The sequence below is a fragment of the Zingiber officinale genome, chromosome 10A, assembly GCF_018446385.1.
Source record: "Zingiber officinale cultivar Zhangliang chromosome 10A, Zo_v1.1, whole genome shotgun sequence".
In the NCBI taxonomy this organism is placed as follows: Eukaryota; Viridiplantae; Streptophyta; class Magnoliopsida; order Zingiberales; family Zingiberaceae; genus Zingiber; species Zingiber officinale.
The window spans coordinates 59,264,083-59,282,599 of NC_056004.1; the positions used below are offsets into that span (position 1 = coordinate 59,264,083).

General features: G+C 37.6%; 1 long non-coding RNA gene across 1 annotated transcript; it reads left to right on the forward strand.

The window, feature by feature from the left end:
- Positions 1-10,007: 10,007 nt before the first annotated feature.
- On the forward strand, positions 10,008-12,394 carry LOC122027691. Its single transcript, XR_006124498.1, has 2 exons — positions 10,008-10,258; positions 12,157-12,394. It is a non-coding gene; the product is annotated as an uncharacterized LOC122027691 (long non-coding RNA).
- The last annotated feature ends 6,123 nt before the right edge of the window (positions 12,395-18,517 follow it).

The following is an 18,517-nucleotide window of genomic DNA, read 5'->3' on the forward strand; positions in this document are numbered from 1 at the left end:
TCCACCCTTTCATCTTCTAATCCAATGGCTCAAAATCAACCATTCAATCCAATGGTTGAATTTTGACCATTCAACTTCCTTGGTGAACTCAAGTTCACCCAATGAGTCTAACCCATTGATTCCCATGCAATCGACTCAATCCAATAATTGGATCTATTTGAGTCTAACTCAATGAGTCTAATTCGGATTACACTTAATCCAATGAGTGGGTTCATTCGAGTCTAACTCAATGATTAATCCAAAAGGCCTAATCATCTCAATATTAGCTCTTAGGGCTAATTACTAACACTCTTAACCTTGGCCACCTCCCTAGGTGATTCATCCACAATTTGTAGGCTACATCAGTGCACCTTCGGTGACACTTGGCCTACAAATCTAACCTTTTTAACCTTGAACACCTTGTCCTTGGTTAACTTCTCCTTACCTTTAAATGACTTTCTCTTACCATTTATTGGTTTCTCCTTGTTATAGTCATATGCGACCCTAGCATATGACTTTCCCTTAGCCTTGGAGACATTAGATTGGTATCCCAAAACCGATCTATTATTGTTGGGTCTTTGGCTACCCAACACCATATCTAAACCTTTAGATTCAACATTGAATCTTGCTAGGGGTTTCTCTAATTGATCAAGCTTTGCATTCAAAGCTTGATTCTCCCTTTCTAGGTTCCTAACCCTAGAGTTAATTTGTCCACATTGGACATTCCTAGACCTACCCTTTCTAGGCATATGTCTCCCCTTCTTGGAATTAATGTCTTGGTTTTCCTTAGGTCTACCGTTTCTAGATTTATCATGAATAGGTCTCCTAGGTTTATATCTATCATTTATCCTATTCCTATCATGATATCTAAATCCAAAATTTTGCATGGGGATACTATGATTAACAAAATCATTTCTCCTAGCATGCATGGAAGAATGGAAATTTGAATTATGTTTCAAGTTAGGGTATACCTCCCTTACCCTTGAAGCTTCCCCTTGACTTGAGCTCCCCCTTGACTTGAGCTCATCTTCTTCTTCTCCCATTTCTTCAAATGCTCCAACTTCTTGAGCTCTCTTTTCTTTGGGCATCTTGTGTGGTAGTGTCCCATCTCACCACATGTAAAGCATCTAATGTGCATTCTCCTCCTTTGGGTCTTCTTTCCTACAACTCAAATTAGATTCTAAAGAAATTGAATTGAGTTTAGGAGATACAGCTTTCTTACCCAATGGACACCTACTCTTGTAGTATCCCTTCTCATTGCACCCGAAGCACACAATGTGGTCCTTTGACTTTATTTCGATGGGGGTGCTCCCTAGGTTGACCTCCAAGACTTCTTCTTCATCTGTCTTGGATTCTTTTTCAACCCTTGAGGATGTTGATGATGCTTCCTCATCCACACTTGCGGAGGGCATTTCTTCATCCTTCTCCTCCTCGGATGTTGAGCATGACTCAATTCCAGTTGCTCCCACCTCCTCTTCTTGAGCTATTAAATCCATCTCCTTGGGCTCTTCTTCTTCTTGTGTAGGCATAGGTTTTTCCAATTGAACCTTCTTTATCTTGCTCCATAAATCGTGAGCATTCTTGTATTCACCTACACGACTCATCACATCATTAGGAAAAATAGATATTACCTTTGAATTTACCTTTGATCGTGTGGTTTGCTCCTCCGTCCAATATCGTGGTTAGAGCTTCTTCCCTTTCTTGTCCTTCAGGACTTTGAATGGCTCCTTGACCACCATCATGGTGTCCCAATCCGTGTCAAAGAAGACCTCTATCTTCATCATCCAATAGGTGATGTCCCATAAGCCTCCGCCTTCAAACTTCGGCGGTTCAATCAAGCCAGTCATCCTTGCTTCCTCGACGGTTAGTCCGAAGGAGAGCGTCCTTGCTCTGATAACAATTATTAGAGGATCGGTGGCTAGCTAGAAGGGGAGGGGTTGAATAGACATTGCCCCCATTTGATCACTTCCTACGTATTCGTTAGTGCGCAAGCGGAAATACAAATACTAATATGAATATGAAAGCTAAAAATAATGAAAAAGAATAAGCAAACCAATGCATGTCGATGTAACGTGGTTCGGAGATTAGGGCTCCTACTCCACGATTGTCCTTGAGGTGGACGATCCCGATCCTTCGATGGATTGGCCCTTGATAAACTCTGGCTATCTCAAGTCACTCCTTGTGGGTGGAGAAACCTCACTACAAAACTCATCAAGACCTCTTGGATTACACAAGCACTTGAGAACTCTTGTGACTACTAATTAGGCTTTAACCAAGTCTAATTTCATCACCTTGGCTGGCCATCCCAAGCTCTTTCTTATAGAGCTTAGAAGAAACCAGCCCTGTTGTTGTATTATTACCCGTCGATCGGTCCTTGCACCAGTCGATTGGTGCCATCCCAACAGCTCTCTCATTGGCTCTCTACCAGTCGACTGTTATAGTACACCAGTGGATTGCTACAGTACACCAGTCGACTGCTACAGTAACTGCTACAGTGTCGTTAATTACTAAAGTGCCCGTTGACTGCTATAGTGCCCCGTTGGCTGCTATAGTACCCCTCAGATTTTTCCCTGAGTTCAATCTCTCATGCACTCATACCCTCACGACTCACTTGACTCTTTTTTGCAGCTTTGACCTCTTATTTTCAAGCCTACTTTCTTTGGCTCTCGTCCCTCGGATGCATCCAAGTCCGTGGCTCATCCCCAATGTCATCCTTTGCATATGCCTCGAAGTGTACTTCCCTCGGCTCTTGTCCTTGTCACCTTGTCCACGGTCCCTCAGATGCTCCATCCTTCACCGAACTCGAAGCCATCAAGCTGAGTCGTATGTGTATCCTACAAACTTGCACACTCACATACACATATCAAATAACGAGGATAATCCTAACTTAAACCCTTTGTCCAACACCAAAACACATGATTGCATGAACTATTGGGATTGCTCTAATAGGATTGACATGTAGTTCCAACTCAGTCGAAAGTTATGATGGTTAAAAGTTAAGTCTATAGTCTTGGTGGAGGATACGATGTAGATGTGCCTATGATGCATGGTCGTGCCTTTTAGCATGGAAGACCATGTTTTCTTCTATTTTCTCTAAATAATAATTCTATATCTTGAAGCTAGCTATAATTTAGCATCTGGAATAGCCCAGAACTCCAAATGAACACAAAGTTATGGCTATTTTAATTTTTCTCTATAGTGCTTTTTAGAATTTGACACAGTAATTCCTAAAAGGCATGGCCATGCTGTGTAACATTCTATGAAAATGAAAAATTAACATGGATGTGTTTTTTTATCTTGTCATGATCATGTGGGAGAAATTTGGCTCCATTTTAACATCATTTGGACCCCCATTTGGTCCAAGGAACACAGGTCAGGGGATAATTCTATATTGAGCTCTGGGAGAGGCACAACCACAACCTCACTTTCTCTGCCACATGGCTATGCCTAGAAGCACGGTCGTAGCATGTCTTTTGTAGCAAAAAATGACATAATCGTGCCTCAGGACATGGCTTGCCCGTGGGACTCATTGGAAGATGAGACACAATCATTCCTCTGAGCATGGTCGGGCCGAGTTTTCTACTTGGAGACCTAGCATGATCGTGCCTCAAGGCATGAACTTCCCATGTGTAACTCTGAGGAAAGAGGCACAACCATGCCCTATGGCATGACCCTAGTTTCTAATTTGCTCTGTTGCAGTATTCACTCTATTTTTGTTCTATTTTTCTCTAAAGTGTGTCTTATCAATCAAAACAAACAAAAAGAAGATCTCTGAACAAATGGAGTGGAGGTATAATATAATAAAGAAATAAAGTTCAATAAACATAGATTATACTTATGAAATGAAAGTAGATGTGCATCAAATAATGCCTAAAAATATAAATAATCTGTATACATCATACCCCCAGACTTAAACCTTTGCTTGTCTTCAATAAAAAAACATGCAATCTAGACTTCTGTGGCTAAATAGTGCATCATAATCACTAATGAATCAGTCTAATCCTATAAAATTATTTCATTATTGAGCAATATAGAAAATTTGTTTGAGTATGACCTAAGAAATAATTCTTCATACTCAATGTAATAAGTGGCTTAAATTTCTCAAGTTTCAAGTCCTAAGCCTAGTCAATTCGTTATATAGCTGTGTTCCTTATACTCCCAATGATAGACACTTATCTGCTACATGTATGGTTCATTCCCTTTAAACCACATAAGGTCTCAAAAGATTACTCAGAATCAAGAGAAACATAACATTTATTTTTCCAGTAACCTAACTCAGTCTCAAAGGGGTAAATTATTAGTTTCCACTTATGACAACTATTTTATATCCCTTGTTCCATATTTTTTTAGAATAGTGCTTATATGATGTAGAACTAAAATAAAAATAACTACAGGGATTTTTGATTTTTCTAAATGATTTGTCATGATCTGAGATTCTCCAATAACCAAAATGTAATTGAGTAACTACCTTAGAAACATGAGTACTAGTCTAGTTCTATAAATCATGATTGTTTTTAGAGTTATCTATTATCAGGACTAGGCAAAGTGAAAATAAATCCTAAAATAAGGCCAATACTCAAACTCTTACAATAAAAATATTACTCACTTCATGTTAACATGAATAACAAAAGATAGATCACTAAACATACTAGTACCATAAGTCATAATAACCACATGGAATATAGAACAAGTGTCCTAGCATTTTTATATTAAGGAATAAATAATCATGACGTGATATATGATGCAACTAGAAAGATTTATTATGCAAAAAAATGGAAAAAACTAATCTAAACCCAATATATCCCCTAGACTTAAATTTTTCATTTTCCCAATGAAAACTAAAAATGTAATATGGAAGAGAAATTGAAAGGAGGGTTACCAAGCGATGCGTGCCAAAGGCCTATATCTTTCACCCCTCCATCTAGTGGGTGCACTCCTCCAAAAATTTGTATTCTACAAAATGAAAATTAGACAAGAAAACCCAAGTTGGCGATTAGGGTAAGGAAAAATAAAAGTAAAGAAAAACTTAAATAAAAATAAGAAAGACCTTGGGTTGCCTCCCAAGAAGTGCTTGTTTAAGGTCATTAGATCAACCCCTTATTATATTAATCTAAATCTTGCTAGTGGCAAAGTAAGATATTTTATAACCCTACCGCCAAGGGTCCATAGTCTGTCAATAAATATGTTCTCTTTTCAAAGGTTAATTATGAAGTTGTCTATGTGATTACTGTGCAAAGTATGTCCTGCCGCCAACATGCTGGAAAAATAATTGGTTAATAGATTTAGATAAACCAATTAAAATATTACCATTACTAATTATTAAAGAAAGTAAATCATCGAACATGTTCTTAGATGTGGGTAAGGAAGACTATACCTTGGGTAGTGGTGCAAATAAAGGTAGTGATTCTTGGGACTTTGCCATCGCTGCACAAGTCCCTATACTTTCATCATCAACTGGTTCAATTCTTGCTACATCCATTGTGTCAATGGTTGTATAACTAAAGGAAATGATTCTTGGGGCACTGCTTCCATATCACAAGTCCCTACACTTCCATCCAAAACATAATCATAAGTAAGACATAATATATCAACATCAACATTAGCAACAAGAGTATCAAAAACATTGGTAGACACAATTAAATCTTATTCAATTGATGTTTTAGTGCCTTCATCCTCATTATCTTCGCTCACCCAAGTTGAGAGATGAGTTGACATTCTAACACATGAAGAGATTATGTCATCACACGTAGCATTCATTTGCTTGATGCACTCGTGTATTTGAGCTTGTGAGATTAAGATGTCCTCCACTATCTTCTCTATTTTTCCCACTAAGATGGTTGTGAACTCCTGTTGGTGGCCCAAAATTATTATGCTTTCCTTATTGTTGATTGTTCATTAAAAAATTTTAGGGGTTCCTCCAACCAGGGCTATATGTGTGAAAACATGAAGAGGCTATTGCATCGAGCTTCCTACAAAGATTGTTTATTGATGTTTCCAAATTATGTATCTTGATATAGTTTTCAAATGTATGGCCTGTCACATCACAAACTTGGCAATAAACATTAGTAGAATTCACAGTAGTAATTAGGTCGAACCTTTGAATTAGAGCATCTATCTTTGCATTAAAAGTGAACATGGCCATCTGAAAGATATTAGTTAGAATAGGATATACATGTAAAAAAATATAGAAATTAACAAAGAAAAGAAAAAGTCTAGATTAACTAAATTTCTAGTCAACTAATGTTAATAAAAAATAATCTTCAATAATGGCGTTAAAAGCATGATTTGCCGCAAGTGCACAGTTGTCGTTAAGTAATAAAAATATCAATCTATAGGGATTGTTGATTAAACACTAGTCAATTTCACAAAGCAAGTTATCTAGATGATCAAAGGTTGGTTTAATTCTTGTGAGCAAGAAATTGTGTGTGTGTGTGTGTGTGTGTGTGAGAGAGAGAGAGAGAGAGAGCAAGAGAGGTCAAGGGAAAGCAAGTGGTCTTAAGAAGAAATGGATTTCAGAAATGATTCTAGGATTTCAATTTCACTATGATGCTAGTTAATATCTTTATATATTGTTCATCTCCTTACTTCCATGCTTAAACACTCGTGGGGATTCGAACCAAATTATCGATACAACCTCGTGATAGTTGCACCAGAGAGTTTACCTCATTGGTATTCAATGCTTTTAAGTAGAAAATGTAATGCATAAAGTCTTGTTAAAGGAATAACCTTTGTCACTAAGGGTCCCATGGTCATACAATATAAATTGCACAAGTCACTTCCTAATATGGAATTGGAGAAAACTCATTAAACTCTAATTAGCTAATCTCTTATAGAGATTTAGTCCCCATTTTAAGGTGAAGACTCTGGAAAGTCAAGTTAAAGTGATACCCTCTATCACTAGGGCCATTTAGTCATATAATCCAAAGTATCTCCTCTATGTGTTGACCAAACCTTTTCATCCATATACATTCACCACTTACACATTTCATCAAATATAAATTGTTGGTGCAGTTTGCACAAATGATCAAACTCAAGTTTTGATGTATGACAAATGATTAAAGTTAAATATTGTGTTCTAATCCACTCACAAAGTGTGCATGCTAGAAGCCTCAGTACAACATTCGCTCAAACTTTCGTACTCGCATGCTGCTTTGAGAAGACTCCTATGACACCAAAAGGCTACTCCAACATCCAGCGATCATGCTTCTATTCCTTTTGTTGTCTGTGTACCTTTATTTTTCCTACATTGTAATTAAATTTGTGTAATCTTTTCAAGCTTATAGTGATTTCTCAATGAGAGCATTCATCGAGTGTAAACCTTGGAGTATGATTCGTCGAAGAGTTTGAACCGAGTAAAATACTTATGTTCACTTTCTCATTTTATTTTCTTTCTTACTTAATTTAATTCTTCCACTACGAACTCAATTTTAAAATAAAATAAATATTTAAAAAAAATTACATGATTCACCCCCTCTCATATGCTCACGATCCAACTAGTGGTATCATAACCAAGTTGACTCTGAATTGATGCAACCACCAATCGAGCAGGGATTTTCTTATTTTCTTTCTTTAGTTTTGAGCTTTTCAATCAAGTTTAAATTTGTACAATCACCTATTTGGACAAGTTTTCTCATCTTTTTTTACAAAATACTCAAAATTAGTGCAACACTAATCGAGTCCTTTATTATTATTATTATTATTATTATTATCATCATCATCATCTCCAACACTACTGATCCAAGACCTAGTCTTTGGGTCTTTTTTCCTTCTTAGTTTCTTTTTGCGTGAAAGTTTTTTTTTCTAAATGGCCTAAAGTGAAGGCTACAACACTGCTCATCATCCACTCTTCAATGGAGATGACTTCCCCTACTAGAAGAGAAGAATGGAAGTGTACCTAAAGACAAATATCGATCAATGGTTCACCATCAGATGAGGATACAAAGCACCAATAGATGAAGCAACAAAAGTATCTCTCTGTTAGAGTGTATACTAAAAGCCTAGCTTTTGTATAAACATTTATTTAGAAATAAAGAATCACAATGGTCAAATATCTACATTTATTTGTTGAATATAATTTGTTCAATTAATTTATATTGTAGACAACATGGTGTGTGGTGTCACACACAGAAGATCATGTTGTCGGTTCTTTATAAATTATAAACAGTTGCTCACGACTAAAATGGAAAGGAACAAACCGTTGAAGTAGTCGTAGTGTAATTAAGTATTAGTTTATCTTAACTAATAAATTACACTGATACACTCCAAGTGTATTGAGTAGGACCATTTTAGGTAAGTTCTTTTATACTGACTTTATAAAAGAACTAGACCTTAGTTATTATGGAAGTGTGTGCTCTTAATCCTAATATAATAACAAACATATATATTTAGTATTTATTTCTTTGACTTATCAATGGGTGAGATTTAGCTCAATAAATCAATAAGCCTGATAAGTTGGGAAATGATATTACTTATAGTGTGTATTATTAATTATAGAAGGAAACTGTGTCCTAGTAATCTAGGTTGAGAATGACCCCAAGAGGAGCTCATAAGGATTGTCATGTTAAACTCTGCAGGTGGACTTAGTCCGACATGACGATAAGGTTGAGTGGTACTACTCTTGGACTAAGATATTAATTAAGTGAGTTGTCAGTAACTCATTTAATTAGTGGACATTCATTATCTTAAACACAGGGAGACTAATACACTCATAATAAGAAGGAGCCCAAAATGTAATTTGGGATTGGTACAGTAGTTCAATAATAGTTCTTTAGTGAAATGAATTATTATTGATGAAAATAAGTTATGTGTTCGGGGCGAACACGAGATGCTTAATTTCATCAGGAGACCAAAACCAATTCCTCCTCTCGGTCCCTATCGTAGCCTCTTAATTATAGAGTACTATACCCACATTCTTGTTGGGATTTTCGGGCCGCAAAAACCGCTTTTTACGTTGCGAAAACCCCGAATCCCATGCCACCGGATCCGTGCGAAGTTATAAAATTTCGTAAAAACTTCATGTACATGTTTTCTAGCCTAGATCTACACTAGATCTACATGGAAGAGACTTATACCTTTGTAGCGAAGCCCTTCGCGTATCCCGCTCGTCCATGGTTCGCTGGATCTTAAGGTTGTCAAGTGTACAACCCTCTATGCATATCCACACGAAGAAATCGATGGAGAGAACCTCTAAAGATGTGCTAGCAACCTTAGAGGATCAGAAATGGTGGAGGAGAGGGAGAGAAGAAAGGTAGAGAGGAAGAAGGAGGTTACACAAAGCACCAGATGCTCCAATAATGTGGCGGGCCACATCAAAAGGGTTTTAAACCTCCATGGGATACCAAGGGTCACAACTCTTGGTCTCCCTCATGAGGTGGCACACACATAAGTGGCCTTGATTGTAACACCCCAAATTTCATGATTTGGAGTCCCAAAAGACCTTATTAAAATCTAGAAATGCTATAGAAATATTCTAGAGATTTTTAGGAATTTATAGAGTATTTTTATGTAATTTTTGGAGTTCGTTTGGTATTTTTACTAAGAGGAAGAACTTTAAAAAAAAAAAGAAGAAAGAAAATTGTTGAAGTTGGGTTTTGAACCCAAGACCTCGGACTTGACCCGAGTCTTAACTAAAGTCAGCCAACCAACTGAGCTAAGCAAGTTTTGTTTAATATATGGAACAAATGGTATTTAAAGAATAGTTGGGAACATTTAAAATAAATTAAATAAAAGGGGCGCGGCTGAGGAATCGAAGCCCGGACCTTGGGTTTGGTTAAAAGCCGGCTGACCAAGTGGGCTAGCAGTCGGTGCTGAGCAAAGATGCAGAGAAATATATTTAAGGTATTATTGATAATAAAAAGGTTTCGAAAAATGACCGAGCCGAGGCTCGATCCTTCGATCTCCGGCTCAACCCGGGATTTAAGCGGAGCGGCTGACCAGGTCATCCAACCACCGGTTCTGTTTAGAAAAGGTAGGAAATTTTATTTAAGGAAGTTAATGGAATCCGAGAATTTAAAAGGGAAACTTAAGGCTTAATTTTCCCGTGACCTTTCTCTCCTCCCGATTCTGTCCGCGTGCGGCGCTTCTGCTCGGGCGACGGCGAAGAAGGAGCTGGGTTTTGGTCTCCGGCAGCCGGCCTAGGATCAAAGCTGAGAGCTTTCTACACCATTGTGATCCTCTCGTCGAGGAGAGCTTGTGGGCACGAGGAGGAACCGGGAACTCAAGTATCTCGGAAACCCTAGAGTTGCCTTTCTCCTTCGGTAGTGAGCTCAAGAACAGCAAGGTAAGTCGCTACTCACCTGCAGTAGGATAGTTCCGGATTTCGATTCGTTTGGTGTTTCCTTGTTTGTTCGAGTTTTGCCGTGAAGCTTCTTGGTTTTGCTTACTGCCGTGAACCCTAAAGAAAGAAGAGAAGGGATTTGAATGGTTTAGATCTGTTCTAGTTTAAGGCATGCAGTGTTAGCTTTAGATACTTACTGTTTAGATTTCCTTTGTTAATGATTCGGTAAGCTTGAGCAGCCTTGTATTTAGCACTGCAGATTTTAGCTCTTTGCCACCTCATTGATTATGAACAACCTTATTTCTGGATTTCGGATCTAGTTCCTTTGTGCCATTCAGTTTTGAACAGCCTATAAATACCACGAGCAGCAAGTTTTGTTTGCTGTGCTATACGACTTTGCTGTATTAACACCATGAGCATTCAATTTAGGGAGTGTTTAAGTTAACAGTTCTCTTTTGAAGCATAGAATAAGGAGGTTAGAGAATAAATGAGAATAGCTTATGTATTTTGAATTCTGCAGCTTTGTGATGGTGTAGTAAAGGTGTTGTGCATGGATCCGTTTGTATCCTTAATCAGTAATAGGTAGATTCACTTAAGTTTTGTTTAATTTGGGTTATGTGCCAAATTAGTGTGTAGCAATTTAATAGAATGAGTTAGATTAATTTGGAGCATGTTAGTTTCAGATTCCATGAACATGATTAGCTTTAAGTTTGGTATTTTAGTCTTGGATCTCCATGATTTCTGAACCTGCACAGCTTCTCATTTTGTGCCTGTAACCCTAGATTTTCTATGCCATTTAATAAGCATTTCAGTATGTAGATTTTAATAAGTTAGTATGCAGATTTTTATTAAGCTAGTATGCAGATTTCTGTTAAGCAAGTGCAGATTTTGTTAAGCTAGTATGCAGATTTTCGTTAAGCTTAGTATGCAGATTTTTATTAAGCTAGTATGCAGATTTTTATTAAGTTAGTATGCAGATTTTTATTAAGCTAGTGTGCAGATTTCTGTTAAATATTAGTGCAGATTTTTGGTAACTATTGTATGTGCAGATTTCCTTTGTATTCTATGCATGATTATGTGGTACGTAGTTAATTTCATTCATAAATGCATACGAAAGATACCTTAACAGTATTTTGGGTTTAAGAAAAGTAGAGGAAAGATAAAGAAAAATATAAGAAAGATAAAGAAAAGAAAGAAAAGGCCGAGGCCTTAAGTAGATCCCAAAGTCGAGACTTTAGGGATTTTTGGCACACAAGGTGCCTATTAAAATGCCAAGGCATTTAAATAAGAAGTAATTAAGATTATAAGTATTTTACTTTTAAGAAGAGGCTAGTACCCGACATCCAAGAGCTTGTCGTTAAGCAAATCCAGGTGACCATTTCCGAGGTCTTGGCCCTAGTAGACCGAGGTCTGCTCTTTTAGGATTGGTGGCTCGCTACCCCAACCTATTAGGGAACGCGCATAAGATGGTACTATGCCTGGGCCCAAGAAGAAGTTGATTATTATTTTGAAGTATTATAAGTATAAGTTTCTGAACAAGTAAAAGAAGTTTCACATAAGTATTAAATAATAAGTCTAAAAGCAAGTGAAATAAGATTCAGAAGATGTTTAGAAAATCAGTAAGTTTAGTTCTTTATTCTACCATGTTTATCTAGTGGATGAGTAGTTTTCATGTTTACCTATTAGATGAGTAGCATGATTAGCTATTAGAATTACATGAGTAGATTCCTTAGCTTTTCTTTGCTACTAGTTTGACATGAGCAGTTATGTTTATGCTTTATTTCTTTTTAGAGCATATAGTTTCTAGTTCTTTTCGTATACATGCACATTCGTGATTTTGTGAGTTAGATAGCGCTTACTAAGCAAATTTTACTTATAGACTACACTTCCTCTTACTGCAGATACAGGAAAGGAAAAGATATAGAAAGGAAGGCGACAAGGTGGCGCGGATGGTGTGTGATGTCAGGACTATGGAAGCCTTGGGACTAGGAAAGGAGTTCTAATTTTAGTTTCCACATTTTAGTTATTGTAAACATTTGAGTTGTATTTTAAGTGCATGTCATTTGAGATTATTCTGTTTAGATTGCATGTAGGATGAGTTCGGTTTAGTAAGTAGATATTTGTGTGTTGTTTTCTTTATTTTGGATTTATTAGACTGCGTGGTTGATTGATATGTGTTCCAGCCGCTTGTGGCTGAGTATATATTGCATGTATTGTTGAATATGGTCACCGGTACAGGGGAGACTCTGCCGGAATTTTTCGGTAAGGGTTTCCATGTGATTTTTAATCATACCGGTTAAGTAGAGTTAGTAGTTAAGTAACGGTCACTCTTAGGTAGTAGTAGTAGTAAGAAGGGTGGTCGTTACAGTTGGTATCAGAGCAGTTCCCATTCTCCAGCATCACACATCAGCACCAGCCTTGCCGTCTTCAAGTAAGAAAGTATTTAAGTTTCCTTTTATACTTTCTTTATTATTTGCAGTATGGAATAATTGCTTATATGTGCTTTAGTAAGATAGAAATTTTGTTCTCTTATATTCATATATATAAGTATGTTTAGAAAGGATAGAGAAGATATCAACTCTTCCAAAGACCACTAATGGGTACGATGCGAGATGAATACTAGAAGACTGAGAAGTTAAGAGATTAAGACACAGAAAGGTACCACTAGTAAAGGATAGTATAAGATAGAAATATCCAGAATTAGTCTAAGTTCGAGGACGAACTTTTTATAAGGTAGGGAGGATTGTAACACCCCAAATTTCATGATTTGGAGTCCCAAAAGACCTTATTAATATCTAGAAATGCTATAGAAAAATTCTAGAGATTTTTAGGAATTTATAGAGTATTTTTATGTAATTTTTGGAGTTCGTTTGGTATTTTTACTAAGAGGAAAAAGTTTTAAAAAAAAAAGAAGAAAGAAAATTGTTGAAGTTGGGTTTTGAACCCAAGACCTCGGACTTGACCCGAGTCTTAACTAAAGTCAGCCAACCAACTGAGCTAAGCAAGTTTTGTTTAATATATGGAACAAATGGTATTTAAAGAATAGTTGGGAACATTTAAAATAAATTAAATAAAAGGGGCGCGGCTGAGGAATCGAAGCCCGGACCTTGGGTTTGGTTAAAAGCCGGCTGACCAAGTGGGCTAGCAGTCGGTGCTGAGCAAAGATGCAGAGAAATATATTTAAGGTATTATTGATAATAAAAAGGTTTCGAAAAATGACCGAGCCGAGGCTCGATCCTTCGATCTCCGGCTCAACCCGGGATTTAAGCGGAGCGGCTGACCAGGTCATCCAACCACCGGTTCTGTTTAGAAAAGGTAGGAAATTTTATTTAAGGAAGTTAATGGAATCCGGGAATTTAAAAGGGAAACTTAAGGCTTAATTTTCCCGTGACCTTTCTCTCCTCCCGATTCTGTCCACGTGCGGCGCTTCTGCTCGGGCGACGGCGAAGAAGGAGCTGGGTTTTGGTCTCCGGCAGCCGGCCTAGGATCAAAGCTGAGAGTTTTCTACACCATTGTGATCCTCTCGTCGAGGAGAGCTTGTGGGCACGAGGAGGAACCGGGAACTCAAGTATCTCGGAAACCCTAGAGTTGCCTTTCTCCTTCGGTAGTGAGCTCAAGAACAGCAAGGTAAGTCGCTACTCACCTGCAGTAGGATAGTTCCGGATTTCGATTCGTTTGGTGTTTCCTTATTTGTTCGAGTTTTGCCGTGAAGCTTCTTGGTTTTGCTTGCTGCCGTGAACCCTAAAGAAAGAAGAGAAGGGATTTGAATGGTTTAGATCTGTTCTAGTTTAAGGCATGCAGTGTTAGCTTTAGATACTTACTGTTTAGATTTCCTTTGTTAATGATTCGGTAAGCTTGAGCAGCCTTGTATTTAGCACTGCAGATTTTAGCTCTTTGCCACCTCATTGATTATGAACAACCTTATTTCTGGATTTTGGATCTAGTTCCTTTGTGCCATTCAGTTTTGAACAGCCTATAAATACCACGAGCAGCAAGTTTTGTTTGCTGTGCTATACGACTTTGCTGTATTAACACCATGAGCATTCAATTTAGGGAGTGTTTAAGTTAACAGTTCTCTTTTGAAGCATAGAATAAGGAGGTTAGAGAATAAATGAGAATAGCTTATGTATTTTGAATTCTGCAACTTTGTGATGGTGTAGTAAAGGTGTTGTGCATGGATCCGTTTGTATCCTTAATCAGTAATAGGTAGATTCACTTAAGTTTTGTTTAATTTGGGTTATGTGCCAAATTAGTGTGTAGCAATTTAATAGAATGAGTTAGATTAATTTGGAGCATGTTAGTTTCAGATTCCATGAACATGATTAGCTTTAAGTTTGGTATTTTAGTCTTGGATCTCCATGATTTCTGAACCTGCACAGCTTCTCATTTTGTGCCTGTAACCCTAGATTTTCTATGCCATTTAATAATCATTTCAGTATGTAGATTTTAATAAGTTAGTATGCAGATTTTTATTAAGCTAGTATGCAGATTTCTGTTAAGCAAGTGCAGATTTTGTTAAGCTAGTATGCAGATTTTCGTTAAGCTTAGTATGCAGATTTTTATTAAGCTAGTATGCAGATTTTTATTAAGTTAGTATGCAGATTTCTGTTAAATATTAGTGCAGATTTTTGGTAACTATTGTATGTGCAGATTTCCTTTGTATTCTATGCATGATTATGTGGTACGTAGTTAATTTCATTCATAAATGCATACGAAAGATACCTTAACAGTATTTTGGGTTTAAGAAAAGTAGAGAAAAGATAAAGAAAAATATAAGAAAGATAAAGAAAAGAAAGAAAAGGCCGAGGCCTTAAGTAGATCCCAAAGTCGAGACTTTAGGGATTTTTGGCACACAAGGTGCCTATTAAAATGCCAAGGCATTTAACGAAGAAGTAATTAAGATTATAAGTATTTTACTTTTAAGAAGAGGCTAGTACCCGACATCCAAGAGCTTGTCGTTAAACAAATCCAGGTGACCATTTCCGAGGTCTTGGCCCTGGTAGACCGAGGTCTGCTCTTTTAGGATTGGTGGCTCGCTACCCCAACCTATTAGGGAACGCGCATAAGATGGTACTATGCCTGGGTCCAAGAAGAAGTTGATTATTATTTTGAAGTATTATAAGTATAAGTTTCTGAACAAGTAAAGGAAGTTTCACATAAGTATTAAATAATAAGTCTAAAAGCAAGTGAAATAAGATTCAGAAGATGTTTAGAAAATCAGTAAGTTTAGTTCTTTATTCTACCATGTTTATCTAGTGGATGAGTAGTTTTCATGTTTACCTATTAGATGAGTAGCATGATTAGCTATTAGAATTACATGAGTAGATTCCTTAGCTTTTCTTTGCTACTAGTTTGACATGAGCAGTTATGTTTATGCTTTATTTCTTTTTAGAGCATATAGTTTCTAGTTCTTTTCGTATACATGCACATTCGTGATTTTGTGAGTTAGATAGCGCTTACTAAGCAAATTTTGCTTATAGACTACACTTCCTCTTACTGCAGATACAGGAAAGGAAAAGATATAGAAAGGAAGGCGACAAGGTGGCGCGGATGGTGTGTGATGCCAGGACTATGGAAGCCTTGGGACTAGGAAAGGAGTTCTAATTTTAGTTTCCGCATTTTAGTTATTGTAAACATTTGAGTTGTATTTTAAGTGCATGTCATTTGAGATTATTCTGTTTAGATTGCATGTAGGATGAGTTCGGTTTAGTAAGTAGATATTTGTGTGTTGTTTTCTTTATTTTGGATTTATTATACTGCGTGGTTGATTGATATGTGTTCCAGTCGCTTGTAGCTGAGTATATATTGCATGTATTGTTGAATATGGTCACCGGTACAGGGGAGACTCTGCCGGAATTTTTCGGTAAGGGTTTCCATGTGATTTTTAATCATACCGGTTAAGTAGAGTTAGTAGTTAAGTAACGGTCACTCTTAGGTAGTAGTAGTAGTAAGAAGGGTGGTCGTTACATTGATGATGTGGCACATCATCATTAATCCACTTAATGCCAACTCACAAATGAGATGGCAATGGTCAAGTCAAACTTGACCTTTCATCTTCCTCTCAAGTTAAGCCAAACTTGACCACTTCTCTCCCATGGTTGATCAAATCTAACCATTGGTTAAAGTCAATTTTAATTTAATGAATCTCTATTCATTGAATTAAATTGGCTCAATGAGTGTAAGTCCAAATTAGACTCATTTAACACATGAACCAAATTGAGTCCAACTCAATTAGTTTACTTTGGATTACTCTTAATCCAATTTGGTTCATCATATGAACCTAATCCTCTAGGTACATCAAATGAACCTAATTTCCATCTAATTTCCCTTTGTGTGTGACCCAATAGGTTCTTGTAACATTGGCAATGCTCCTAAACCAAATTAGAAGTATAAGTAATGAGCGGTATCTAGCAACACATCATTACTACCCAAGTTACAAGAATGTTGAGATCCAACATCACCTTGTGACTACTAATTGTAACCACTCACAATATATGACAAGTGTCCTTCTATCCTTGACATCTAGATTGATCAATGTGAGGCATAGACCGTGTCATCCTTTAATCAATCTAAATCTTGAAACCCAAGTAGACTCACTGTAACGCCCGAAAATTCTCAAACTTGCATTAGAATTATTCTACGATTTTTCTGGAATTTCTAGATATTTTTTCGGAATTTTCCGAGTAGCGGAAGTGGCAAAAATAAATATAAGCGTAAAACGGCCTAGGCGGGGATTGAACCCGAGACCTATGGTTTAGTGGACAAGGCTAGTAACCAGTGGACCCAGCAGGGCTGTGCTGAAAGGAAAGGGGAACAATCCTAGTTAAGTGGGATTTGGGCGGAACTTATCACTAAGTATAAATAGGAAACTTAAGTTGGGTTTGGGTTAATTTGGTTCTGCAGCCATCTCCTCATAAACCCTCACCGTGACCTATCCCTCTCCCAAAAATCGGCACCGCCGCCCACACCTCTCCCTCCTCCTCTCTCGGCGCCCAAGCCCCAAGGGCTCTCGGATCACTTTCCGGCGACGACTCCAACACGAGAAGGGTTCTTCTCCGCGAGAGGAACGCAAAGACGTGAGCGGATCGTCGAGAGGACCATCTCCACCGGAGTTTTAGCGAATAGAATCGTAAGAAATTACGATTAGGAGGTAAGAAACCCCTCACCTGCGGTATAATAGCTTCCGTTTGAGTTTTTATGCTTTAGTTAGGATGTATGCAGATTGTTTTATCGATATCTAGGGTGTATTTAACTCTCTTTTCAGATTAGGGTCTTAGTTGAACACCTTTAGAGGGGCCGGGCATGTCTTCCCTCTTTAGATAGGAGGTTAGATGTTGTCGGGTGCCTAGAGGTGGTCTCCCTAATAGAGAGGAGAGTTAGGGCACGCTAGGTGTTCGATAAAATAGCTAGTTTAGTAAAAATGCACCCTAGGCATCTTTAACAGCTCAGTTAGATACATTAGAAGTATCTATTCAGTATACTCAGTTTATTACAGCTTATATGGATTAGATATCCAATGGGTGGGCTCCCATAGTCGCCTCTAGGTTCAGATAACCTAGTTCTAGGTTCAGATAACCTAGTTTCAGCAAAACAGTATTAGCTACTTCAGTATTTTACTTTCAGTTGGCACTGTACTGGATTAGATATCCATTGGGCTGGGCTCCCATAGTCGGTCCCTAGGTTTAGATAACCTAGCTAGGTTTAGATAACCTAGCTAGGTTTAGAACCTAGTTAACCCTACTAAATTCGGGACTTGCAAACCCGGGTCTAGTTAGGGATGCGCGCATAGCAAGTACAGTTGCCAGGGCCCTACAGCAGCATGTTTAGTATTTTCACTTACTATGTATTAGTTTTCAAAACTCAAAAATCAGTTATACCAGTTGAGTTTGATTGCAGCTTCAGTTTAGTTTAGCTTAGCTCAGCATTATGCTTCAGTGTAATTTTCCATGTTAGCTCTATGTTCAGCTTATGTTATGCCATGCTTGTATGACACTATGCCATGCCATGCTTGCATATTCAGTATGTTTTCCAAAAGCATGTTTTAAAAGCATATTTGCATCGTATGCATGATTTAGTGAGGTAGATGGTTTCTTACTAAGCTTTTTAGCTTACAGATACTATTTTCCTTATACTGCAGATACAGGTAAAAGGAAAATGGACTAGCAGATGAGGCTGGAGGACAATGCGAAGATGGTGTGTGTGTGTGGAACTGGAATCAAAGGTCCTTAGGGGACTTAGCAGGATGAACATTAGACTCTTTAG